Source organism: Cornus florida, unplaced genomic scaffold (genome assembly GCF_030987335.1).
Source record: "Cornus florida cultivar Cherokee Brave unplaced genomic scaffold, ASM3098733v1 CherokeeBrave_3.0.0_Hap2_Chr11, whole genome shotgun sequence".
Lineage (NCBI taxonomy): Eukaryota > Viridiplantae > Streptophyta > Magnoliopsida > Cornales > Cornaceae > Cornus > Cornus florida.
In genome coordinates this window covers 10,868,913-10,894,545 of record NW_026775581.1, presented here as the reverse complement: position 1 = coordinate 10,894,545, position 25,633 = coordinate 10,868,913, and the positions used below count along the sequence as shown (strand labels likewise).

At 35.8% G+C, this 25,633-nt stretch overlaps 1 long non-coding RNA gene across 3 annotated transcripts; it reads right to left on the bottom strand.

The window, feature by feature from the left end:
• Positions 1-21,989: 21,989 nt before the first annotated feature.
• LOC132286219 (uncharacterized) lies at positions 21,990-24,650 on the bottom strand. Of its 3 annotated transcripts, none has more exons than XR_009472712.1 (3): positions 24,477-24,650; positions 22,697-22,972; positions 21,990-22,186 (listed from the first exon to the last, which is right to left on the bottom strand). It is a non-coding gene; the product is annotated as an uncharacterized LOC132286219 (long non-coding RNA). The 3 variants fall into 3 exon arrangements; XR_009472713.1 differs by having other exon boundaries at positions 22,834-22,972; XR_009472711.1 differs by lacking the exon at positions 22,697-22,972.
• Between the last annotated feature and the right edge of the window lie 983 nt (positions 24,651-25,633).

Below are 25,633 nucleotides of genomic sequence, written 5' to 3'. Positions count from 1 at the left end.
TACGTCCATGATAATTAGACTTTCACAAAAGATAATTATTAAATAAAATGTGCAATTCTTATTCAAATAATTCCAATTTAATATATATTAACAAACATATCAAAACTCAATTTTATAGCATGCCATAATTTAATTCTAAGTCATATAACATCATGAGAATTAAATCTTAATCATAAAAATTAATTAAATTAAATTATAGATTTTAAACAAAAGCATGCATACAAGTTGTATAATCATAGGAAACACTTAATACAACACATAAACAATCTTAAAACATCCCCTACCTCAATTTCAGAAGAAAATCTCAAAAGCCCACCGAAAAAAAAGTGCTCCGAATCCGACGATACCGAAGGGTTTTGTCGGGGACAACGCCGTGAACAAGAATCCCCAAGAAGCTCCATCAAATTCGCAACTTGACTTCAAACCCAAACTTGAAAAATGGTCAGAAATGGGTTCTAATAAGGGTGAAAGGTAGAGCACGTCGAGGGGAACTTTAAACGTTAAGGCCGAAGACTTTTCATCAAGAAAAAGTGGATCAAAGGAGGAGAGAGAAAGTGGCAGCTCTATGGGCATCCATGGCTGCCGGCCAAGAGAGGAAGAAGAAGAGAAAAATCTAATTTTTCTTCTTTAAGTCCCCTATTTGTAGAAAATCTCAAAAAGTGCCCCGAAAGGGCCCTGCTGGGTCTGGAAAAGGGGAATTTGAGCAGACGCACTCAAATGGCAAAACTCTATGAATGACAAAGATTCAAAATGAGAAAACATGAACAACGGAAGAAACGGCGTCAAAAACCAAGTCTCGAGCAGAGAGATATGCCCCGAACAAGTTTGGCGCAAACCGGGTTTAGAAACTCTGAAACTGGAGAAAACTGACCAGAAGGAAATTCTAAGAGTGCATGACTCGACAAAATGTGAAAATGAATCCCGTACGAGGATCCAGGCTCCAGACGAGGTATTTTTGCAATAACTTTCGTTAATTGCACAATGGCCCCTCCAAAAAGTGAAAACTACACAACTACCGAAGAATGAAAATATCTTCCAAAAGTATTTTCTTAAAACTCCTGAAATAAAATATCTTCAAAAGATATTTATGAAAAACACCCCAAAAAAAGAAAAAGATTCTGAAAAACTATGCATCCATGCCCCTATGGACACCGGGAGCAACCAGAGTAATTTCTTACAAAAGTAAGATACGTATTTCGTGGAAACCACTTAGAATGAAGATACATGAAGTCAAAAATTAACTCCGAACGCAAGAAGTGTGGTTTCGTAAACAAAATGACAAACGGGGAAAAGACAAAATAAGGAAAAAGACAAAATAGGGAAAATGACGAAAAGTGAATAGTGTCAAAAATTGAAAAATGTGGAAATGACTCGGCCCTCAAAGGAAGTTATCAATCCAAAGAAAAGAGTCTCGAAAATCACTCCAGAGCACTCGAGACGACACTAAGCGACGAGGAACTGAACTCAGAAAGGAAAAGATCAACGGAAAAAAAAAATATTCGTGAAAATCTGAGAAAGAGAAAGGAATGAAAATGACCGGGTCATTACAACCTTCCCACCTTAAAGGGATTTCGTCCCCGAAATCCAGCCCCAAACAAAACAAAAGGTGAAACCAAGATAACTACGGAGCACATCTCCGAGTATCCCACACAACACACTACACCAGCGACCTCAAAACTGAAAGGAAATCCACAAACCAGTGTCATTTGCACCCACGTGCTCATGACAAGACAAACTTTCAAAGGAAAAGTGACCACATGGCCACACGATAAGTCAAAACTCACACATTGAACCCAAGGCTAGACAAAGGAACGGGAAACAACAACCGTAACCATCCCTCCCGCTGAACTATCATACCAATTCAAAAACAACCACCAAAGGAACTCCAAGATAACCACATATCAAATCAAGGTACCGAACAAGAACGACATGGCAGTATGAATAGCGACTAGAACCCGCCCATGGCGTACTCAAATGTGCGATAGCAAAGACAGTGCACAGTGCCCGCCCATACTTACTCATCAATAAGGTAGCATCGACGGCAACTAGCACTTGCCCACAACACACAACTTTGTACGGTAGCATGACAGTATAAAGCACTAGTTCATAACCTGCCCCCCACCAGGTCTACCCATGAAACTCTCGATACAAATGACATCAATGTCGCAAAATGATCATGGCCAAAGGCAATATGGGAACTAGGCATCTGTGAGAGTTGGAATATGGTCCAAAGACGTTTCGGACCATCCTGGCCAATCCCAAACTCTGACAACAATGTCATAGGCACCATTATGCTTAAGGCCCCAAATCCTCAATACAGCAAAACCAACATCTCTAATGTCTCAAAATGCTACTACCAACAACATCAATTGAGAATCCAAAACCTGAAAAACAAATCAAAACCTCCAAAAATCAAAACGAACCTCACCATAAGACATTTCATCGAAAGACCTACATTTCTCCCTGAAACAGATCAACTACAAGACGAATCACCATGATCAAACATCAGATCCACATCCCTGTCATGGATAACTAAATCCTCAAAATACAAATCCACCAAGTGGCACACACATCAAAATGTCAACAACTAATGTCACAAAATGAATCTCTCAAAACCGTGCTCGGCAACACCAAGCTAAATCAAAATCCCTCAATTTCAATCCAAGAACAATCACTGGAACTACGATTCCTCAAGACCATGCCTAGTCATAACTAGGACGAGAAAACTCTACAAACAAGTCATATCCAACAGCGATCCTCCAAAACTCCTCCTAAGAGTCAACCACATCAAGGTCTCCAAAATGGAAATAAGTTTTTAAAAGACATTCCCAAAAAAACATCGAGCTCGTCTCACGAATCAAACAAATCCTCAACGATACAAACACAAGTCCCCGTAAAATGATCGCACACCAACCCACTCACTCTGAGCACCACAACACGTCAACAACCACGGTAAAAACTCCCCAAGGGAAGACACGAAGGATAGGAAACCACCAGTCCTAAGAAGTACAATACCAAGACTTCATCTCTGAAGTAAAAGACAACAATATCAAAGACTTCACCCCCTCCATGGAAGTAAGTCGACCAAAATCCACTAAATCCTCACCAAGGACTCAAGACAACAATAGTGGTCCTTACGGACCAGCCAACCCTAAAGTTGTACACAACGCAACGAAGAAAAGAGACTCACTCCTTGTGAAGCCCCTTGCTCAAAACAAGAAAAGAGGAGAAACCCTATTCCCTCCCATAAGTGTCAACACGACAAATGAGAAAATGGAGCATTCTTCCCACCTTAAGGAAGTGGGTAACTTAAGACAAAACAAATGTGACAACTCCTCTTTAAGGAATCTTATAACGAAACCCTTATGGAAACCCACATACACACTACGTGCGATCGAGGGGGAAACAAAAGGGAAAAACTGAACATGGAAGTCATGCAAATAACAAGGAAATGCAACTACCAAGAAAGTAAATCTACTCATATAGATAAAATCAAGGGTACATGCGGCACGTCTCCACGTAAGCACAAAATCATGTCACTAAAATACAGTAACAATTTGGCATCTTTAAGCACATAAGGATGGCATGTTAATGCCACACAATGAGAAAGCAAATGTGGACATACCTCCACCTACTCATACATCGCAATATCATAAATCAAACTACTAACATGGTAATAAACAAAACTGCAGAAGATAAAAATGATGCAACAATGAACCCTATGGACATCGTGTCCTAGAGTGTCTAGGTGAAAGGAAAGATTAGTTCTAGCCATAAACTGACTCCAAAAACCAACGCGACAACAACTTGTCTCAAAACAAATGTGAGTCCTTACCACAATGGTAAGACTCTAACAATCCGTCTCCGAATATAGAGGTGACACTACAAGTGACACTAACAATGCAATGCTCTCTCTACCCAAAGCATCAATCAATCGAATTAATCCCAAAAGTGTTATCATGCAAGGAGAACTCCAAAGAAAATGGCAACTATAGCCATACCAATAACAACCAAAATCAATCACTGCGACTGATCCCCAAAACAACCATCATCATCATCGATCAAAAGGACAACGCCTATCAAAACAAAACTAATACTGATTCCATCCGAATTGTACTTGTAGCTAGCCAGTACGGTAGCATGACAGTGCCATGCACCGGCCCACAACGTACCAACCCACGAAAATTGCAATCCCAGAGGAATCATCCCGAACAATCAAGGATCCTAAGAGGTCCATAACCTCATCATGGCCCAAAACCAACAAATCTGGCACTACGACAATGCCTAACGACTCACTCACGAGAGCTTAAACAAAAGGTGTCTTACCACCTACCTCAAAACCAATGCTGGGTCGACAACAACCTAAACTGCCACAAAACTGTGACTACAATCACCATCAACCTAAACTCGTGCCTTAATGACCAATCCCATGTCATGCCAAATATGCAATACAATCATGCATAAACAATTCTACTCTAGCATACATCACATGTCATGCTCTTTACATATGAATTAAAATCATGCTTAAACAAACAACATACCACATGTAGCACATAAGCACATAAACATGTTATCAAACCAAAACATGTCATCATGAAGCAAATAAACACATAGAGCATAGCAACATAAGCATGATATGCACCCAAAACCCGTCGTCCGAAGGTATTCAAACCTGAGAGCTCTGATACCACTTGTAACGGCCCAAGTTTTTCAACCCGATGCGTCAGTGATGAACCGAAAGTTAACTCGATAAAAGATCCAAAATGCGGAAGTGAAACCAAAAACAAGATCTGTAGAGATATCAATCATCCCTAAAACACCTAAATGACTTTCCATGAAGTCATGAAAGTCAAAGAAATAACCAGAAGCAGAACTAGAATAAAAAGGTCAAATGATACCCTATGACACCAATGACGACCAAAGGAATGTGATCTAGTTCAAACTAGACTACGTACACCATTAAATGGCTTACATGAGATCGACAAGGTTATGTTGGAACAAACAATTAAAGCCAACCAGCCGAAACAACTAACCAAGCAAAACCCACAAAATAGCTCCATTTCGGTCGACTGAAATGGAGCTTTGGTCTACCGAAATGGACCAGGAAGAGAAGAGAAATGAGCCTTCATTTTGGTCGACCGAAATGACAAACCGGTCTACCGGTTTGTGGCTCGAAGTGAAAAATGGCTACTGGAATTGGACTTTTACTGTTCAATTGAAATTCAAAGGCCATCGGTCGACCGAAACAAGCCACCAGTCGACCGAAACAGGTAGAAATGCAAAGAACGAACTTGTTAAACACCAAAATTGAAAAGAAATTCCTAAGTCTCAAATGGATCCCCCATTGCATGATCAAAATGAATTGTATGTAAGTGTGTGATGATGTGGACATACACGCAAGGGTAAAATAACATTTTAAACATGTTGAAATGGCCTATGACCTTATTATAATTCATTTACAACATTTGACATGTCAAACCTCCAAGTTAGAAAAATTACATTTCATAGGCAAAACTTAAACATGCTAACACTTGCATGTGAATAAGAATGCTTCTAAAGAAACTTCAATTCTGTAATTCACCCAAAGCAAATGCAAATCTCCAATCTTATATCCTGTACCTGAAATATGCCCTAGTAACTTTAGGGTAAGCAACATAAAGCTACTCGTAAGAAATGAGCATACATCGACCTAACGTTTTACAATTTTATCACCTTAAGGTGAAACAAGCTAAAGGGGCTCATGCCACCTAACGTCTATGTCAAGATAAGACTCAGGGAGCATCCTAAGCTACCTTAGATCATTTCTAGCATCAATCACACCATCCATGCAATTCAAACCACATAGGAGCATGCTATACAAAGCAACATGATATAGATTCTCAAAGTTACCAACTTGAAATCTAAAGTACGAAAACAACCAAAGTGGGTCATGCCACCTAACGTCTATGTTCCAAATGAATCTATAGGATCACTTCTAAGCTACATTTGAACAACAAAACACAATCACAATATTTATACAATTTAACCAACAAAGAAGCATGTTATACCAAGTAATAAGATATAGATTCTCAAAGTTATCAACTTGAAATCTAAAAGTGCGAAATCAACTAAATATAGCAATTTAGTATAATTAGAATATCTAATACCACACATTAAGACATATATTCTCTAGGTTATCAACTACAAATCTAAAAGTGCGAAATCAATTAAATATAGCAATTTAGTATAATTAGAATAACTAATACCACACATCAAGACATAGTTTCTCTAGGTTATCACCTAGAAATCTAAAAGTGCGAAATCAATTAGTGGAACACTTGGACATCTAAGCTCGAAATTTTGCCAAGACCTCAACGGCTATTATGGGGACTAACCCGCTAGTAATACTACCTCTAGTGCGCACTAACTCGATGGGGAGGACTCATACCTCCTGTACTAGAGCCAAACACTAGGCATGTTATAGTAACCATCTCCCAAGTGACTCCAAAATAATTAAATTAACAACTTATATACGAAATATATATATATATATAGCACGAAACTACAATCCATGCACAAGTAGGTTGAAACCACACAATACATGCTCTAAATTCACAACTACTATAGGATGACAATGTCGAATGTTCAAAGCGCGATTCGTTACGCACTATAATAACATCACATGTCGAATCTTCAGTGTGCGATTCATTACATGTTATAATAATATAGTTTAATATTGAAACATAATCGTATAAATCCATTACAAGTCTAAAATCAAGCTTCAAACATAATATCAATGTTAAACACATGATTTAATCAATAATGCAATAGAAACAGAAATTAATTATATAACCTAATTAATTTCTCTAAGTTTCATATCTCAATCAAATGAACCCTAATTAACACATGTTAAACAACATAACTTATTCATTACATGAATCAAATTAAAAGCTTACTTAGGTCATTAGATCAATTTGATGGAATTTAATTAAAACATGATAATTAAATCCCTAAATTCTAAAACAACATCAAATGGTCCTAAATTAGTATATACTAGTATACAAGTCCTAGTCATCACAAATATTAAGTTAAAAACTTCATTAAGCCAACGGAACCTTTAAATAGATTTTAATTAATTATTTTAATTAAAAACTCTAGATTTTCATACTTAACCAAATGCTCTTAAATTAAAGTATGTTAAACAACATGCCAAGACTTAATTTAAAAGCATGCTACAAGTTAATTTCATGCAAGGTACGTCCATGATAATTAAACTTTCACAAAAGATAATTATTAAATAAAATGTGCAATTCTTATTCAAATAATTTCAATTTAATATATATTAACAAACATATCAAAACTTAATTTTATAGCATGCCACAATTTAATTCTAAGTCATATAACATCATGATAATTAAATCTTAATCATAGAAATTAATTAAATTAAATTCTAGATTTTAAACAAAAGCATGCATACAAGTTGTATAATCGTGGGAAACACTTAATACAACACATAAACAATCTTAAAACATCCCCTACCTTAATTTGAGATGAAAATCTCAAAAGCCCACCGAAAAAAAATGCTCTGAATCCGACGATACCGAAGGGTTTTGTCGGGGACAACTCCGTGAACAAGAATCCCCAAGAAGCCCCATCAAAATCACAACTTGAATTCAAACCCAAACTCAAAAAATTGTCAGAAATGAGTTTTAATAAGGGTGAAAGGTAGAGCACGTCGAGGGGAACATTAAACCTTAAGGCGGAAGACTTTCCATCAAGGAAAAGTGGATCAAAGGAGGAGAGAGAAAATGGAAACTCCATGGGCATCCATGGCTGCCAGCCAAGAGAGGAAGAGGAAGTGAAAATTTTGTTTTTTCTTCTTTAAGTCCCCTATTTATAGAAAATCTCAAAAAGTGCCCCGAAAGGGCCCCATCGGTTTTGGAAAAGTGGAATTTGAGCAGACGCGCTCAAACGGCAAAACTCTATGAACAAAAAAGATTCAAAATGAGAAAACATGAACAACGGTAGAAACGGCGTCGAAAACTGAGTCCCGAGCAGAAAGATAAGCCCCGAATAAGTTTGGCGCAAACCGGGTTCAAAAACTCTGAAACTGGAGAAAAATGATCAGAAGGAAATTCTATGAGTGCACGACTCGACAAAATGTGAAAATGAATCCCGTACGAGGATCCAGGCTCCAGACGAGGTATTTTTGCAATAACTTTCATTAATTACATAATGGCCCCTCCAAAAAGTGAAAACTGCACAACTGCCCTAGAATGAAAATATCTTCCAAAAATATTTTCTTAAAAACCCCTGAAATAAAATATCTTCAAAAGATATTTACGAAAAACATCTCAAGAAAAGAAAAAGATTCTGAAAAATTATGCATCCATGCCCCTATGCACACCGGGAGCAATCAGAGTACTTTCTTATAAAAGTAAAGATACGTATTTCTTGGAAACCACTTAGAATGAAGATACATGAAGTTAAAAACCTACTCCGAATGCAAGAAGTGTAGTTTTGCAAACAAAGTGACAAACGGGGAAAAGACAAAATAGGGAAAAAGACGAAATAGGGAAAAGGACGAAAGGTGAATAGTGTCAAAAAACAAAAAATGTGGAAATGACTCGGCCCTCAAAGGAAGTTGTCAATCCAAAGAAAAGAGTCTCGGAAATCACTCCAGAGCACTCGAGACGACACTAAGCGACGAGGAACTGAACTCAGAAAGGAAAAGATCAACGGGAAAAAAAATATTTGTGAAAATCTGAGAAAGGGAAAGGAATGAAAATGACTGGGTCATTACAGTTCCCAAGCATCATCTGGGCTTTTCTGAAGGAAACCACCATTACTAGAAACATCTACCATGTTCCTATGTTGATCATGTAATCCATCATAGAAGATTTGCATCAAATGCCATTTAGCAATATCATGGTGTGGACACTTTCTCAGAAGATCATTGTATCTCTCCCAAGTATCATGAAGTTGTTCACTTGGGATTTGGGAGAACGCCATGATCTCTTTTCTCATTTACGTAGTTTTACCCATAGTGCAGTATTTTTTCAAGAACTCTTGTTGTAACTTATCCCATGTGCTTATGGAATTATAAGGTAGGGAGTGCAACCAAGTTCTAGCTTTGTCCTTGAGAGAAAATTGGAAGTCTCATCCTAAAAGCATTATCAGAGAGAGTGGAGAACTTGGTAGTTGAACACAGTTCCAGAAATTCATCTATGTGCTTATAGGGATCTTCAGTAGTAAACCCATCGAAAGTTGGAAGCATTTGAATTATAGCTGGCTTGATCTCAAAATGGGATGCATCAGATTGTGGAAATTGAAAGCTACAAGGGGATGTATATGAGGTGGGAATGAAGTGTTCCCTTAATTATGGTTGTGGTGGAGGAACAAGTGCTTATGGCACATGTACCCCATTAGGATTACCACCATTATTAGCCATTTCTTATTTAAAGAACTCTCCTAACAATTTAAGCTAATTTCAATGGTAACAAGTAAAAAGAAAATTTTCAAACAAAGAAATAAATTTAAAAGAACTCACAAAAGGTTCTGAAACCGTAGCTTCTTCTCCTTAAGCTTCGTCGCCCTTTCTCCTTAATTCCTGTACTTGAAAAGAAAAAGAAATAAGGTGAGATATCAGAAAGTCCTAAAACTATAAATTAAACTAGAATTAATCTCGAACTCAACAAATCCGTAACACAGTCCTCAGCAACGGTGCCAAAAATTGATGTGTGTTTTTATTTATTAATAATAAAATACCACTCGCAATAGAACGAATCCTTGTAGGATAGGACTATGCTGAGGGTCGATGAGTGCTGAATATATGCATATTTGAGCCACTAAATATATGTATGTTAAGGCCTAAAGTGATACTTCTATCCATAGTTAGACTGATTTATGTTTAATGTGTGTTTACAGGTACTTTCCTAGAGAAATGGTTAAAACCGAGACTTTATGATGATATCGAAGCTTATAGAGTTGTTGCTGGTCATTTAGAGCGAGCCGAGTGCTTAAATAGTGAAGTTCAAAGAAATTCGAGCCCTAGAACTTGAGCCCAAGTGCAGAGACTCGAGCATCACAACAAAGAAAAGAAGAAAAGTCGATAAGGCATTGAAGCTCAAGCCTTGTACCTTGGTGCTTGAGCCCCAACTTAGGGTGCTCAAGCCTTACCTAAGGGTGCTCGAGCCTTGACCCTCAGGCTTGAGCATGAGGCATCGGAAGTTGAAAAGTTGATTTTAATTGAAAGGCAATGCTCCCAGGTCTCATGCCTCACCTTTAGGATCGAGCACTATCCATTAAAGCTCGAGCCTTGAGTCCCAAATGCTCATGCCTGGTACCTAGTGCTCGAGCCCATGAAGCTTGGATCAAGCAATGTTAAAAGATTTGAATCCCAAAATAGTCTAAAAGACGCTTCGAAAAATAGTTTAAGAAAATTGGCTAAGTGTCAAAGTAAAGATCGAGCACCAATTCTTGAAGCTCAAGCATCAATCCAGAGAAACTCGAGCCTTATTCCTTAAGCTCGAGCCTTGAACCTTAAAGCTCGAGCCTTTGTTCTTAAAGCTCGAGCCTTCCATAACATGTCAGAATTAAAGTACGGGACTGCTCTCTTTACCAATCATATCTCTTACCAAATTGGCCAGAAGACCTAAAAGCCCACCAAATCCTTATTTTCTTCTATAAAAGAAGGCATAAGCCTTGATAGAAGAGGTCCGAAATTTCAAGTTCTTTTTACGGTGTTATTCAGAAGGCTGATAGTGTGGTGGATTTTAAGGTTCTTACAACCTTGAAAGTGAAGATCCTGAGAAGATAAGTGTCGTCTATGGCGATAGAGACAACTCCAACACAGATGATATCCGACATCATTATGAGTAGCTAATTCCTCTCTTAGGGCACTGATGTAACCCAATCTGATATTATGGTTTGATTGTTTTAACTCTAGGATTATTTTAATATATGATGTTTTCTTGATTATATGATTATGAGCAATTGAGACAACTGAATTGGTTTTCATGCTTTAGTAAATTATAAATTATTATTACCTTGTCTTAGATGTAATGTTTTATTTTCTATTCTTAACCTATCTTATTGGACGGTATCTAGCAGAGCCCTGCCAGACATGAGAATTGAGGTCATATAATGGTGTTTCCATGTTTTTTCTAAAAGAATGTTTTCATAATCTATGCTTAGGAAATGTGGATTGTTTGCAAAATAGTTAAAGTGGTTAGAGTAGGTAGGTGGATAGTCCATGTTAACCACAGATAGGTTATAGTTAGTTGAATTTTGTAAAACATTTTTCTTTAAAACCCGAATTGAACGAATGTTATTGAGTTCAATTTATTTGAAATATATAATTGTTAAATTCCCAAAGTTGGTACAATTAACCATAATATGATGGTTGTGGTGAAGTCAAATCCCTAAGATCTCTCTCTCTGATCATTTAATCTAGTTTAGTTTACTTTAGTTTAATATTTTGTTTTAATTTAAGTTTGTTTAATCGTGACAACCAACAAACTTTCCAACCAAGTTACCTGTAAACCATAAAACTAAATTAAAAACTGAATACTAATCTCATCTCCTCGTGGGCTCGACATCCTCTTTACGTAGAGCTATCCTACACAGAATCGTTCTATTGCAAGTGGTAAAATTAGACACGAACAAATTTTTGGCGCCGTTGCTGGGGAGATTAGTTTTTGTTTTAATTTTTAATTAGTTTATTTTGGCTTACCAGTCTTTTGGACTTCTGATATCTCACCTTAATCTTTTTTTTTTCAGGTACAAATTAGCAGTGTTCTTTTCGGTTTATTAAACCTTTTGTAAGTTCTTATTGTTTTTTGTTACTTTGAATATTTTATTGTTGCTACTATTAGGATTAGTGGAACCAGTGCATGTTAACTCGCCATAATCGAACAATACCTTTAGTGCATGATCCTGAAATAGAGAGAACTCTTAAGTAGTTAAGAAAGCTTAAAAGACATTTGAATTCTATAGGAAGTTCCTCTGATAATATGGCTGATCAATGTGATACATCGGGTAATAATGGTAATGGTAATGGATAACGGGTTCCACCTGTACTTCCACCACAACCACAATTGAGGGATCATTTTATTCCTACCATATACACTTCCCTTTCGTGCTTTATTTTTTCAGATACTGATGCAATCCATTTTGAGATCAAGCCTACTATGATCCAAATGCTTCCTACCTTCCATGGGTATGCAACAAAGGATCCTTATAAGCACTTGGATGTATTCTTGGAATTGTGCTCGACTACCAAGTTGAACACTCTTACCAATGATTCATTCAAGATGTGAATTTTTCAATTCTCTCTTAGGGACAAAACAAGAACTTGGTTGTATTCCCTTCCAATGAATTTCATATCTACACGGGACATGTTGCAACAGGAGTTCTTGAAGAAATATTACACTGTAGGTAAGACTACACAAATGAGAAGAGAAATCATGCCTAAATCCCAAGAGAACAGCTCCATGATGCATATGAGAGATATAATGATCTTTTAAGAAAGTGTCCACACCATGATATTGCTCAGTGGCACTTAATACAGATTTTTTATGACAGTGTTACAGATTCTTATAGAAACATGGTAGATGCATCCAGTAATGGAGCTTTTTCTGCGTAAGAGTCTAGCTAACGTTTGGGAACTGTTTGAGGCCCTAAGTGAAAACTCAGTGCAACATACTTCTTCCTCTAGGTCTAGGTAGATAAATCTAGTGAGTTAGCCGCTCAAATAGAAGCTTTGAACCGTAGGTACGATCAAATCTTATCATCTAGCTTCACTCTTATTGCTAATCCACAAACTGCCTTACCTAAGGAAGTTTGTTCAATCTGTGTTAATCCCAATCATTTTGCTGACACTTGCCCTATGCTGGGACAATCCTTTGAGATCCCACAGGAATAAGTGAATGTTGCATTCTCTAGACCAGCTTATAATCCATATTCTTTTATATATAATCCTGGCTGGAGAGATCATCCTAATCTATCATGGCATAATCAAAATAAAGGAACCACTGTTCCTCAGTCACAGGGGCAGTATCAAAATTCATCCAATCTTATGCCACAAAATAATTCTTTTAACCAATCTGGTATTTACCGTCCACCTCAGTTTAGGAATCAACCCACTCAAGCTCCTAATCTTCCACCTCCTCCTAGAAATTCTACTTTTGAGGATCAAGTACTCAATGCTCTTGTTGATCTTAAAGCCAATACCCAACTTTTTAATTCTCATTCTCAAGCCATAGCAAGGCTAGAGGCACAAGTTGGGTAAATAGTGAGTACTTTATCTTGAAGAGAGAATGGAAAACTTCCTAGTCAGCTAATATCCAACCTAAAAGGGCAGACTTACATGATTGATGAAACAATTCCTCAGGTATTCATTATGAACAAGTTCAAGCTATCACTACATTGAGAAGTGGAAAAGTGGTTAATAATCAAGTTGAAAAATGACAAGAGGAGAAAGAAAGGCTTAGGATTCCCATTGTTCCTATCATTCATAATCCACATCCCAAGGATGTTTCCTCAAGTTCAATTCCATAATCCACAAGAGGAGTTAAAGGTGGAGTAACTTCTTCATCTACTCCTAACCCTGAGACAGCTTATGAGCCAAAAGCGCCTTATCCTGAACATCTCAAGGAACCCTCTCACTTTGGTAAACAATGGGAGAAAATTCAAGATATAATTGAGGTCTTTAAACAGGTCAAAATCAATCTTCCTCTGCTCGATGCTATAAAGCAAATTCCAGCCTACTCCAAATTTCTAAAGGACTTGCGCACTCTTAAGAGAAAATCCAAAAGCTAAGTTCTTAAGAACATTTGTCTCACTGAGCAAGTCAGTGCTATTCTTAAGTATAACACTCCTCTAGAGGTTAAAAATCCTGGCGCTCCTACAATTTCTTATATCATTAGAAACAATGTGATAGAGCGAGCACTTCTTGATCTTGGATTAAATGTAAATCTTATTCCTTACTCGGTGTATGCGAAGCTAGGTTTGGGAGAATTAAAACCTACGTCAGTTGTTCTATAGCTTACTGACCGTTTGGTCAGATAACCACGAGATATTGTTAAAGATGTACTCATAAAAGTGGATAAGTTCTATTTTTCGGTTGATTTTTTAGTTCTTGATACAAAACCGGTCCACAATTCCAAAAAGTATATTCTAGTCATTCTTGGGTGACCTTTTCTAGCCATAGCAAACGCATGCATTAACTGTAGGACTGGAGCCATAGGTTTATCTTTTGGGAATATGAAAGTCAAGTTAAACATCTTTAGTGCTATTCATCATCCCCATGATGATAGTGAATGCTTCTTCCTTGATGTTATTGATGAGTTGGTTGAGGAATCACTCCCAACTATTTTATCCAATGATCCTTTAGAAGCTTGTCTGAATCACTTTAATTATAAAGATTTCAATATCAATTCTTCAAGAGCTGAAGTGAATTCTTTGCTCAATTTCACTCCTATCACAGATTTTCCTCCATGGAAATCTAGGTTAAAGCCTCTTCCACCACTTTCTAGTACTCCGTCTATTCCTTCTTTAGAGTCTCCACCTAAGCTTAAGCTTAAACCACTACTAGAAAAGCTCACGTATGCTTTCTTGGATTTAAATAACACCCTTCCGGTGATCATTGCTTCCAATCTTACAAGTTCCCAAGAAAGTAGTCTCTTAAAAGTTCTTGAACAAAATAAAGAGGCGATTGGGTGGAGTGTGGCTGATTTGAAAGGAATTAGTCCCACCATTTGCATGCATCAGATTCATTTAGAGGAGGATTCTCGAACATCTCGGGAACTCCAACAAAGATTGAATCCTAATATGAAGGAGGTAGTTTTGAAGAAAGTTGTGAAGTTGCTAGATGCGGAAATAATCTACCCCATCTCAGATAGCAAGTGGGTGAGTCCTACTCAAGTAGTACCTAAAAAGACAGGTATTACAGTAGTTGAGAATTTCGAGGGAGAATTAGTTCCACAGTGCACCACCACTAGATGGCGTGTGTGTATTGATTACCGAAAACTTAACTCTGCTACTAAAAAAGATTATTTTCCACTTCCATTCATTGATCAGATTCTAGAGCGATTGGCTGGGCAAAGCTATTATTGCTTTTTAGATGAATATTTTGGCTATAATTAGGTGGCCATTGATCCTAAGGATCAAGAGAAAACTACTTTCACTTGTCCATTCGGTATGTTTGTATATAAACGGATGCCATTTGGATTATGTAAAGCACCAGCAACATTCCAGAGATGTATGATGTCTATCTTTTCGGACATGGTTAAAAAGTTTCTCGAAGTCTTTATGGATGACTTTTCTGTTTTCGGGTCCACATTCAAAAACTGTCTCCAAAATCTTTCTCTAGTGTTTTAGCGTTGTAGGAAACCAATCTTATTCTTAGTTGGGAGAAAGCCATTTTATGGTTCAAGAAGGAATTATTTTAGGCCATATCATTTCAGAGAGAGGTATTGGAGTTGATAGAGCTAAAGTAGATTTGATCTCCAAATTGCCTCATCCTACCTCCGTAAGGGGAGTGCGATCATTTCTTAGGCATACCGGGTTCTATCGACGCTTCATTAAGGATTTTAGCAAAATTTCCCATCCTTTGTGTAATTTACTTGCAAATAACGCTCATTTTGTCTCTGATGAATCATGTCTTGACGCTTTCTAAAAGCTTCGCTCTCTTCTTTCTTCATCTCCTATAATAAACCCTCCGAACTGGGCTCTTCCATTTGAGATTATGTGTGACGCATCTGATTATGCTATGGGTGCTGTCTTAAGACAATAAGTGGATAAGCTTCCTTATGTTATCTACTATATGAGCAAAACTCTTTCAGATGCACAATTGAATTATACCACTACTAAAAAAAAGTTGCTTGCAGTTGTTTTCGCTTTGGATAAATTTAGATCATATATATTGGGTTCCAAAGATGTAGTCTATTCTGATCATTCTACTTTGAAACATCTTCTTTCCAAAAAGGAAATCAAACCTCATTTGATTCGATGGATCCTTTTACTTCAAGAGGTTGATTACGAAATTCAAGATAAGAAAGGGTCAGAGAATGTTGTAGCTGACCATCTTTCTAGACTTCTGATTGAGGATACCTTAACTTCACTTCCATTTTGTGATTCCTTTCTGGATGAACAACTGTTTGAGGTTTCTCAGAAGGATTTGTCTTGGTTTGCTGATATTGTGAATTACCTCGTAATAAGCAAAATTCCTTTGTTTTGGTCAAAGCAAGAAAAAGATCGATTCTTCTCTCAAATTAGGATGTACTATTGGGAAGATCCCCAGCTATTCAAATATTGCGCTGATAAAATCATTCGTAGATGTGTTCCTGAGAGTGAGTTTCTTAGTATTCTGATCTTCTGTCTTAGTTTGGCATGTAGAGGTTATTTCAGTGCAAAGAAAACTGCATCTAAAATTCTTCAATGTGGTTTCTTTTGGCCTTCACTCTTTCGGGATGCATACTTATTCTGTAGGTCATGCCTTAGATGTCAGCAGCTAGGATTAATTTCTAGAAGGAACATGATGCCCTTAACTCCAATCTTAGTTACTGAGGTTTTTGATGTTTGCGGTATTGATTTCATGGGTCCTTTTGTTATGTCCAATCAAAATGAATACATTCTTGTGGCTATTGATTTTGTGTCTAAATGGGTTGAAGCAGTAGCTACTAAAACCACTGATCACGCAATCGTGGTTAAGTTCATTCAAATGAACATTTTTAGTCAGTTTGGTATGCCACGAGTTACTATTAGTGATGGTGGTGCTCACTTCAATAATAGGTATTTTCGTACTTTGGTACAAAGATACTCCATCACTCATAAAGTAGCTTCTCCCTATCATCCCCAAATAAGTGGCCAAGTAGAAATATCCAATCGTGAAATTAAAAGAATTCTTGAAAAAAGGGTTAAGCTAAATCGTAAAGAATGGTCTTATAAATTGAATGATGCTTCATAGGCTTACTATACTGCTTTTAAGACTACGATTGGTATGTCACCTTATAGTCTCATCTATGGTAAAGGGTGCCATCTTCTTGTAGAGTTAGAACATAGAGCTTTCTGGGCATAAAAAAAGCTCAACTTTGATATGACATTTGCTGGTTCTAATAGGAAGCTTCAACTAACTGAGCTTGAAGAATTACGTAATGAAGCTTATGAGAGTGCTAAGGTTTACAAATCAAAGACTAAGGCATTTCATGACAAGCATATCTTGCGTAAGACTTCTGAGCTTGGGAAGAAGGTTTAGTTGTTTAATTCACGATTGAAACTTTTTCATCGAAAGTTAAAGTCACGTTGGGAAGGTCCATACATGGTTATTTCTGTTACACTTTACGGTGCAATAGAGATACAAGATTATAAGACTGGACAATTATCCAAGGTCAATAGACAGAGACTTAAACCCTATATAGAAGGTAGTGTGCAGAGAGGCACAGTGCCAGTAGTAGAACTTCATGATCCAATTTACTTGGACTAGAGAGTCAGTTTATGTCGAGCTATGGATGTTAAACTTAACATGTTGTCGAGCTGTCGACGTTAAACTTAGCATTTGTATGTTGTACTGTAGTTTTGTTTCATTTTTATTTTTAGTCATTTTAGTTTGCATTTTAATTAGTTATTTTTCTAGATTTTAGTACTTTTTAGATTTAATTTTATTGGGGGAGTTACTGCGCCGCACTCCGTCCACTCTATCTACTTCTACATATACTCCTCTACCTTCTATAGATTAGCTTTCTAGGGCTTTTCTGTATGTTTGTTGACTAGGGTAGTATTTTTGGTGTATTTGTTTCCATATAATGTATATCTGCCCTAAGTCTTTATTTCAAAAGCATTGTACTAATTTCTGATATATATATATATATATATATATATATATATATATATATGTTTTTTGCTTCTATTCTCCTTGTGTTGATATTTTAGTTCATTTTGATATTTCTCTATGCTTATTCCATATACTTGATACTCTGATATGTGTTGGAGTATATTAATTTTGCCAGACACTGTAGATTAAGTTTGGGGGTGATTTGCCTAACAACACCATTGAGTGGTTTTGAGAGGAACCACTATGTTGAAGGAGACGATGATGGAAACTCATTTTTACCCGTCTATGCATTATTTTGTCATATCTTTGCTAGTCTGCTTGTATTGTAAGATCTTTCTAACTCTTGTTAGTTATCACACATTAAGGACAAAGTGCACAATAAGTTTGGGGGTAAGGTTGTGTTGGGAAATTTTCAATTTTTGGCTTATATAAGGATATAATTTGATAGTTGATAATATAAGCATGAGTTTGAGTCTGTTGATGGTCATGTAATCTGTTTGTAGTCTAATGTTGGTTAAAAATGATTTGTATGCTAAAATACTGTGAAATGGATTCCTTGACAATTTTTGAAATCAGTTGGTGGCTTATGGTCCACTTTGTTAGGATGATTATTGTTTAACGATGCTGATCTCTGAGACACTACACTTTGCACATATTCACACTTGCATGAATTCTGTGGGGTAAAACCTGGAAGTCTTGTTTTGTTTTGAGTTAGACTAAGATGAGTAGGTAAATTTGATAATTTTGATGACCAAGGCATATATATATATAAAATAAATATAAATATAAATAAAAATAAAAAAATTTGTATATATGCAATACAATAAAAAACAAATTCTTCACCAATGTGAATGAAAAAGAAAAAAAAAATTGAAAAAAAAAAAAAAAAAAAAAAAAAAGTAGAAAAGGATCAAGTTCAGGTTTGTACTTAGATTATTTGAGTGATTAAGTCCTGAGGGGTGCTTCAACACCTAACACCTTAAAACCATCTGGTCTAGGAGTAGTTGGCTGAAAGCTTGTTATGTAAGGGGTTTAAGTTGCCTAAATTACTTGAACAATTAAGTCTTGGGGAGTGCTTCAACACTTAACACCCTAAGACCATTTGGTCTGGGAGTGGTTGGCTGAAAGTTTGTTACATAGGTAATTTAGAAAACTTAATAGACCTGAACATTGCATAGTAACCTTTTTGAAAAACTACATACCTGTAGAAAAATAAGAATGCCTTGGGAGTTAAAATTTGAAAAGTTTGCCTGTGAATTGAGGAATAGTAAGGAATAAAAACAAGTACGGATAGTAAGCTGCACGTTGGATTGTAAAATCACTTAAAATAAAAAATAAAAATAAATAAATAAATAAATAAAAGGTGTTTTAGAGTCAAGATTGTTGAATGAGTGATTAAACTGATATGTGGGGACCATGATTGCTTAATTGAAATTGGAAGTTGAAAATTTTTCTGATTACATAATTGGTAAACTTGTTGTATTTGACTGATTAATGAACTGCAGAGTTGATATGATTTGAAAATAGACTTGAATGAGCTTAACGTGCAATTAAGGCATTACTTTCAGAAGTTTATGGGTATCTTCACTGGAAACCCTCACGAGACTACAACTCGTCCACTAGGGGTAACCTAGGGGTTGAAAGGCTTGTTACATAGGCTAAATGCAACCGTGATTCCCACGAAAGTGGCTTTTTAGTTCTGTATTGCTAAGGGACTAGAACATGTAAGTTTGGGGGTGTGATGAGCGCTGAATATATGCATATTTGAGCCCCTAAATATACGTATGATGAGGCCTAAAGTGATACTTCTATCCATAGTTAGATTGATTTATGTTTAATGTGTGTTTACAGGTATTTTCCTAGAGAAATGATTAAAACCGGGACTTTATGATGATATCGAAGCTTATAGAGTCGTTGTCGGTCATTCAAAGCGAGCCGAGAGCTTAAATGGTGAAGTTTGAAGAAATTCAAGCCCTAGAGCTCGAGCCCAAGTGCTGATGCTCGAGCATCACAACAAAGAAAAGAAGAAAAGTCAAAAAGGCATTGAAGCTCGAGCTTTGTACCTTGGTGCTCGAGCCCCAACTTAGGGTGCTCGAGCCTTACCTAAAGTTACTTGAGCCTTGACCCTCAAGCTCGAGCATGAGGCGTCAGAAGTTGAAGAGTTGATTTTAATTAAAAGGCTATGCTCCCAGGTCTCGTGCCTCACCTTTAGGATCGAGCACTATCCATTGAAGCTCGAGCCTTGAGTCCCAAATGCTCGAGCCTAGTACCTAGTGCTCGAGCCCATAAAGCTTAGATTGAGCAATTTTAAAAGATTTGAATCCCAAAAATATTCTAAAAGACGCTTTAGAAAATAGTTAAAGAAAATTAGCTAAGTGTCAAAGTGAAGATTGAGCACTAATTCTTGAAGCTCGGCATCAATCCAAAGAAGCTCGAGCCTTATTCCTTAAGCTCGAGCCTTGAACCTTAAAACTCGAGCCTTTGTTCCTAAAGCTCGAGCCTTCTATAACATGTCTGAATTAAAGTACGGGATTGCTTTCTTTACTAGCCCTATCTCATTCCAAATTGGCCAGAAGACCTAAAAGCCCACCAAATCCTTATTTTCTTCTATAAAAGAAGGCATAAGCCTTGATAGAAGAGGTCCGAACTTTCAGGTTCTTTTTACCGTGTTATTCAAAAGGCTGATAGTGTGGTGGATTTTAAGGTTCTTATAACCATGAAAGTGAAGATCCTGAGAATAGAAGTGTCGTCCGTGATGATAGAGACAACTCTAACACAGATGATATTCGACATCGTCATGAGTGGCTAATTCCTCTCTTAGGGCACTGATGTAACCCAATCTGATATTATGGTTTGATTGTTTTAACTCTGGGATTATTTTAATATATGATGTTTTCTTGGTTATATGACTATAAGCAATTGAGAGAACTCAATTAGTTTCATTATTTAGTAGATTATAAACTATTATTACCTTGTCTTAGATGTAATGGTTTATTTTCTATTCTCAACCTATCTTATTGGACAGTATCTGGTAGAGCCTTGCCGGACATGAGAATAGAGGTTATATAATGGTGTTCCAATGTTTTTTTAATAAATAGTGTTTTCATAATCTATGCTTAAGAAAGGTGAATTGTTTGTAAAATAGTTAAAGTAGTTAGAGTAGATAAGTGGATAGTCCATACTAACCGCATATAGGTTATAGTGAGCTGAATTTTGTAAAACATCTTTCTTTAAGACCCCCGAATTGAACGAATGTTATTGAGTTCAATTCATTTGGAAAATATAATTGTTAAATTCCCAGAGTTGGAACAATTAACCATAATATTATGGTTATGGTGAAGTTAAAGCCCTAATATCTCTCTCTCTCTCTGATCATCTAATCTAGTTTAATTTAGTTTAGTTTAATATTTTGTTTTAATTTAAGTTTGTTTAATCGTGACAACCAATAAACTTTCCAACCAAGTTACCTGTAAACCATAAAACTAAATTAAAAACTGAATACCAATCTCATCTCCCTATGGGTTCGACATCCTCTTTACGTAGTACTATCCTACACAGAATCATTCTATTGCGAGTGATAAAATTAGACACGATCAAGGGTGTCAAACCGAAAGGACTGTGGTAGTTTATCGAGTCTTTAATTAATCACTATTTTAATTTAGAAAGATGATTTAATTTATTGTGGTGCAATAACATAAACAAAAAATAAATAAAATAAAGGGATTGAGATCAAGAGAAGAAATACTTGGGGACTGACTTCACCACGAACCTCATACTATGGTTAACTGTTCAACTTGGGATTTCAATAATTATATATCATATGGAATTAAACTCAATAACATTCATGGCATTCGGATTTAAAGAAAGATATTTCATGAATTTCAATTAATAATACCCTGTCTTCGATTGGCACGAATTATCTACCTACCTACTTCTAACTAATTTTACAATATAATTCGTCTTCCCTAGGCATAAACTATGAAAACATTCATTCATGAAAAACGTTTGAACACCATTGCATGATCTCCATTTTTATGTTCGACAGGGCTCCGTTATATATCGTTTAATAAGAATGTGTTGAATATAATTTAAGAATAATTAAATCTAAGACAAGGTATTAATCATTCAAAAACTATGTAATCATCAAAATCCAATTAAATTAAGTCAATTACCTAAATTCATGTAATCAAAATACATAATATATTAAATTCCCAAAGTACAGAACAATCAAACCATAGTTTTCGAATTCAAGCTACATCAATGCCCTAAGAGAGGAATTAGCTACTCATGACGGCGCAAGATATCATCTGTGTTGTTGTGGTCTTCATCGCCATAGACCGCCAAAACTCCTTTTGGATCTTTTTCTTCAAAACCCTAAAAGCCGCCGTGAGAAAGAGATATAAGAGAGAGAAAATATGATGGCCTTGTGCCTCTTTTTATAGACAAATTAACTTCTAATAAGGGTTGGATGGGCTTTTAGGTCTTCTGGGTAATCTGGGCCCATCTGGGATGAATTATAACTAAATTAGAACAAATCCCGCAACTTGAAAATTCTTACTTAACAGCAAAGCTTGAGCTTTGGGTACAAGGCTCGAGCTTTTTGTACCTAAGGTTCGAGCTTTAGGTACAAGGCTCGAGCTTTTGGTACAGGGCTCAAGTTTTCAGGAATGATGCTCAATCCCTACTTTTATACTTAGTCAAATTTCTTCCAATATTTTTCGAAGCGTCTTTTCCGTTAACACTTCGAACAATTTTGGGTTTTTCCTTTTAATAGTACTCGATCCCCTTTCATGGTGCTCGATCCTTGATTTTTGGGTCCAGGCTTGAGCCTTTAGTACCTAAGGCTCAAGCTTTTGGTATAGGCTCGAGCTTTCAAAAACATACCTCGAGCCTAAGCAATTTTGACCCATTTAGAGTGCGAATTTGGAGCTGGCTATTAGAGACAAAAACATCGGGCTTCGAGTCTTCTTTCTAAAGCGCCAAAGTTTGCTCAATTTGGAGTTTCAAGTGAAAAGTTATACCCAAAATACTGAAGCAGGTCCAGAATTCTCATCATTTTTACTCCAAGTTTGCTTTAGATGATTGGCACGGCTCTGTAAGCTTTAATATCAGTCTTTTCATTATAAAATCATGGTTTTAACTTATTCTTTGGGAAAGTACCTATAAACACGAAATAAACATAAATCAATCTAAAATTGGATAGAAGTATCATTTTAGGTCGTAACATATGTATATTTAGGAGCTCGAATATGCAATATTCAGCAATCATCATATACTAACCCACAAATCCTAACCTAAGTCTAATAATAACAATAATAATAACAACAACAACAACAATAATAACTCCCCAAACGTATTATTTTACCAAAATAATATCCACATGATATATGCATATATATGTATATATATATATTAATATATACACCTTCCCATGTGCCATAATTCTAAATAACTTACCTAGCCCTTCTCCAATTAGCCCAAACGCGTTCCTTTGGGTTAAATAACTCCAAGCCCAAATCATGATTAATTAAAATAAAATAAACCAATTAATTAAACAAGCAAATTGCACATAAACAAATAATGACAAGTAAAGCAAATTAAATAATTTAAAATAATCTAATTAAACAATTTAAATCAAATACCCACTTAATCATTTAATAAGAATAATTAGCCAAATAAAATAATTAAAATACAATTAAAATAATAAATTAAATGCTCTAAAAATTAGGGGTATTACAAGCACCAACAATGTTTCTACAGCCTTATAATCACTATATAATCTTGCACAAATGAAAGACAACAATAATAGCAAGATATATTACAGTCAATACACAATAAGGTCTGTTCCTACAATTTCAATGGTCTCAAGGGTAAAACTGGAATTTCGTGTCAATCCAAACTTAAACTTGGTTTTCCCAGCTTTATATAAACCATATACATATGCTTAGATGAAGATCACAATGAAAGAATCATGGTATAGCATTGACAGTACTCAATAGGCCTTGATTCAGCTGAATCCCTAACTCAGGAGGTTCAAAACCTGTTATGGTCACTTTTCTGGCCAAGTCTCAACTTGACTAGCCTTAAGTCATCAATACAATCATGCTTAAATGATATACAATCAGTACATAGCAAGATATCAACTAGATAGGCTTAGATCATAAGCAAATGCACCATAAATTTCATAATCAATTAGGTTTGAGATATGAAAATATGTTGTAGCTATAAAATGAACATTAGCATAGTTTCTGCAGCTATAAATAGATGAAATGTAACGCCCCAAATTTTCTAAATAAATTTCTCGATTTATTCAAATCAAAATTCATCAATATTACACCCAAGATCTCAATTTAATATAAAATATCCTTTATTGATACAGAATCAATTTCCTCAAATAAAAATATACAAAATTCTCTAAATAATTAATTTAATCCTCAACACCAACTCTTCCACTTAAGCTCGATACTTGAAACTGTAGGGGGTGAGACGAGGAAAGTCCCAGTAGAAAAACCATAACAAGAAATTTAAAGGGGTTTCATGAAAATCAGTGTCACAATATATATATATATATATATATATATATATATATATATGTTTTTAAACAAAATACATATATGCAGTTTTAACAAGATAGCATTAACAAAATATTTGAGATAAAACTCACCCCAAACGATTCAAGGTATGAAAATCCCTACTCTTGAAAATAATTGTATCATTGGAACATCAAGCTCCTAAGTCCTCTGCAACTCTCGGACCACACTGTCTGTCATCTCGACTCTCACTCAATGTTTCCTCTATTTTTATCCATATGTGAGTCATACTCATCAAGTTAGAGACACTCAATATAAAGGCAAATTTGACCGACACAATTATCAATCAACAAATAGAAAAATCAAGGTCAAAAGAATTGCCCAACAAGTCATCCAAGTGGGACCCTCAAACAACCAATTATTTCTCCTGTGTCGGCTGATTCATTTCCCCTAGCAGATACAACATATATGCACACATAAAAATCAAAACCATTTTGCTTCTCTCTCTCTTTAATGTAGGCTCTCTCTCTCACTCTCATAGAGTACAAGTATATATATATATAAATCATATATTATATACACAGCAACAAAAATCACCCCAACTTACTAAATTCTTGTGGGACCCGCCAATAAACCATTTCAATTTTTACTTTTCCATTCCCCCAATTCGACACCACTTTCCTGCTCACTTTCTCTTAATATATGTATATATATATATATATATATATATACAAAGTGTATCATTTTCAAGCCTATTAAATCAATACTAGTGGGACCCGCGAACTACTATCATCAAATTCATTCATCACATTTCCTTATCTAAAATCACACAATCAACTCACTCTTTCAAATCACGTGAATAGCCTAGATCCAGCAAACTTTGGCAACAAAATTTCTTATATATATATATATATATATATATATAGTAACAAAACCAAATTTACCCCATCTTTAGAATTCAAGCGGGACCCCCCGAAATATCACAATTTCATCTTCAACAGATACAAAAAATATACATTGCTACACATTAAGCATCCAACAATGAAACCCACTAATTTAGTGAATAAAAATAAATAAATCCACTAAGAACAATCAGGACACAAAATAATAATAATAATAACCAAAGTTTAATTCTCGTAAACTCTCCAATTAAATAATCAATCTTCAATTGCTAAGTCTCCAATCATAATTAAATATTTAATTATGATAACTAAAAATCATGAAACAAAATACTTATATTGAACTCTTAAAAATCCGGGTTGTCACATGAAATATACTTTCCTTAACCTCT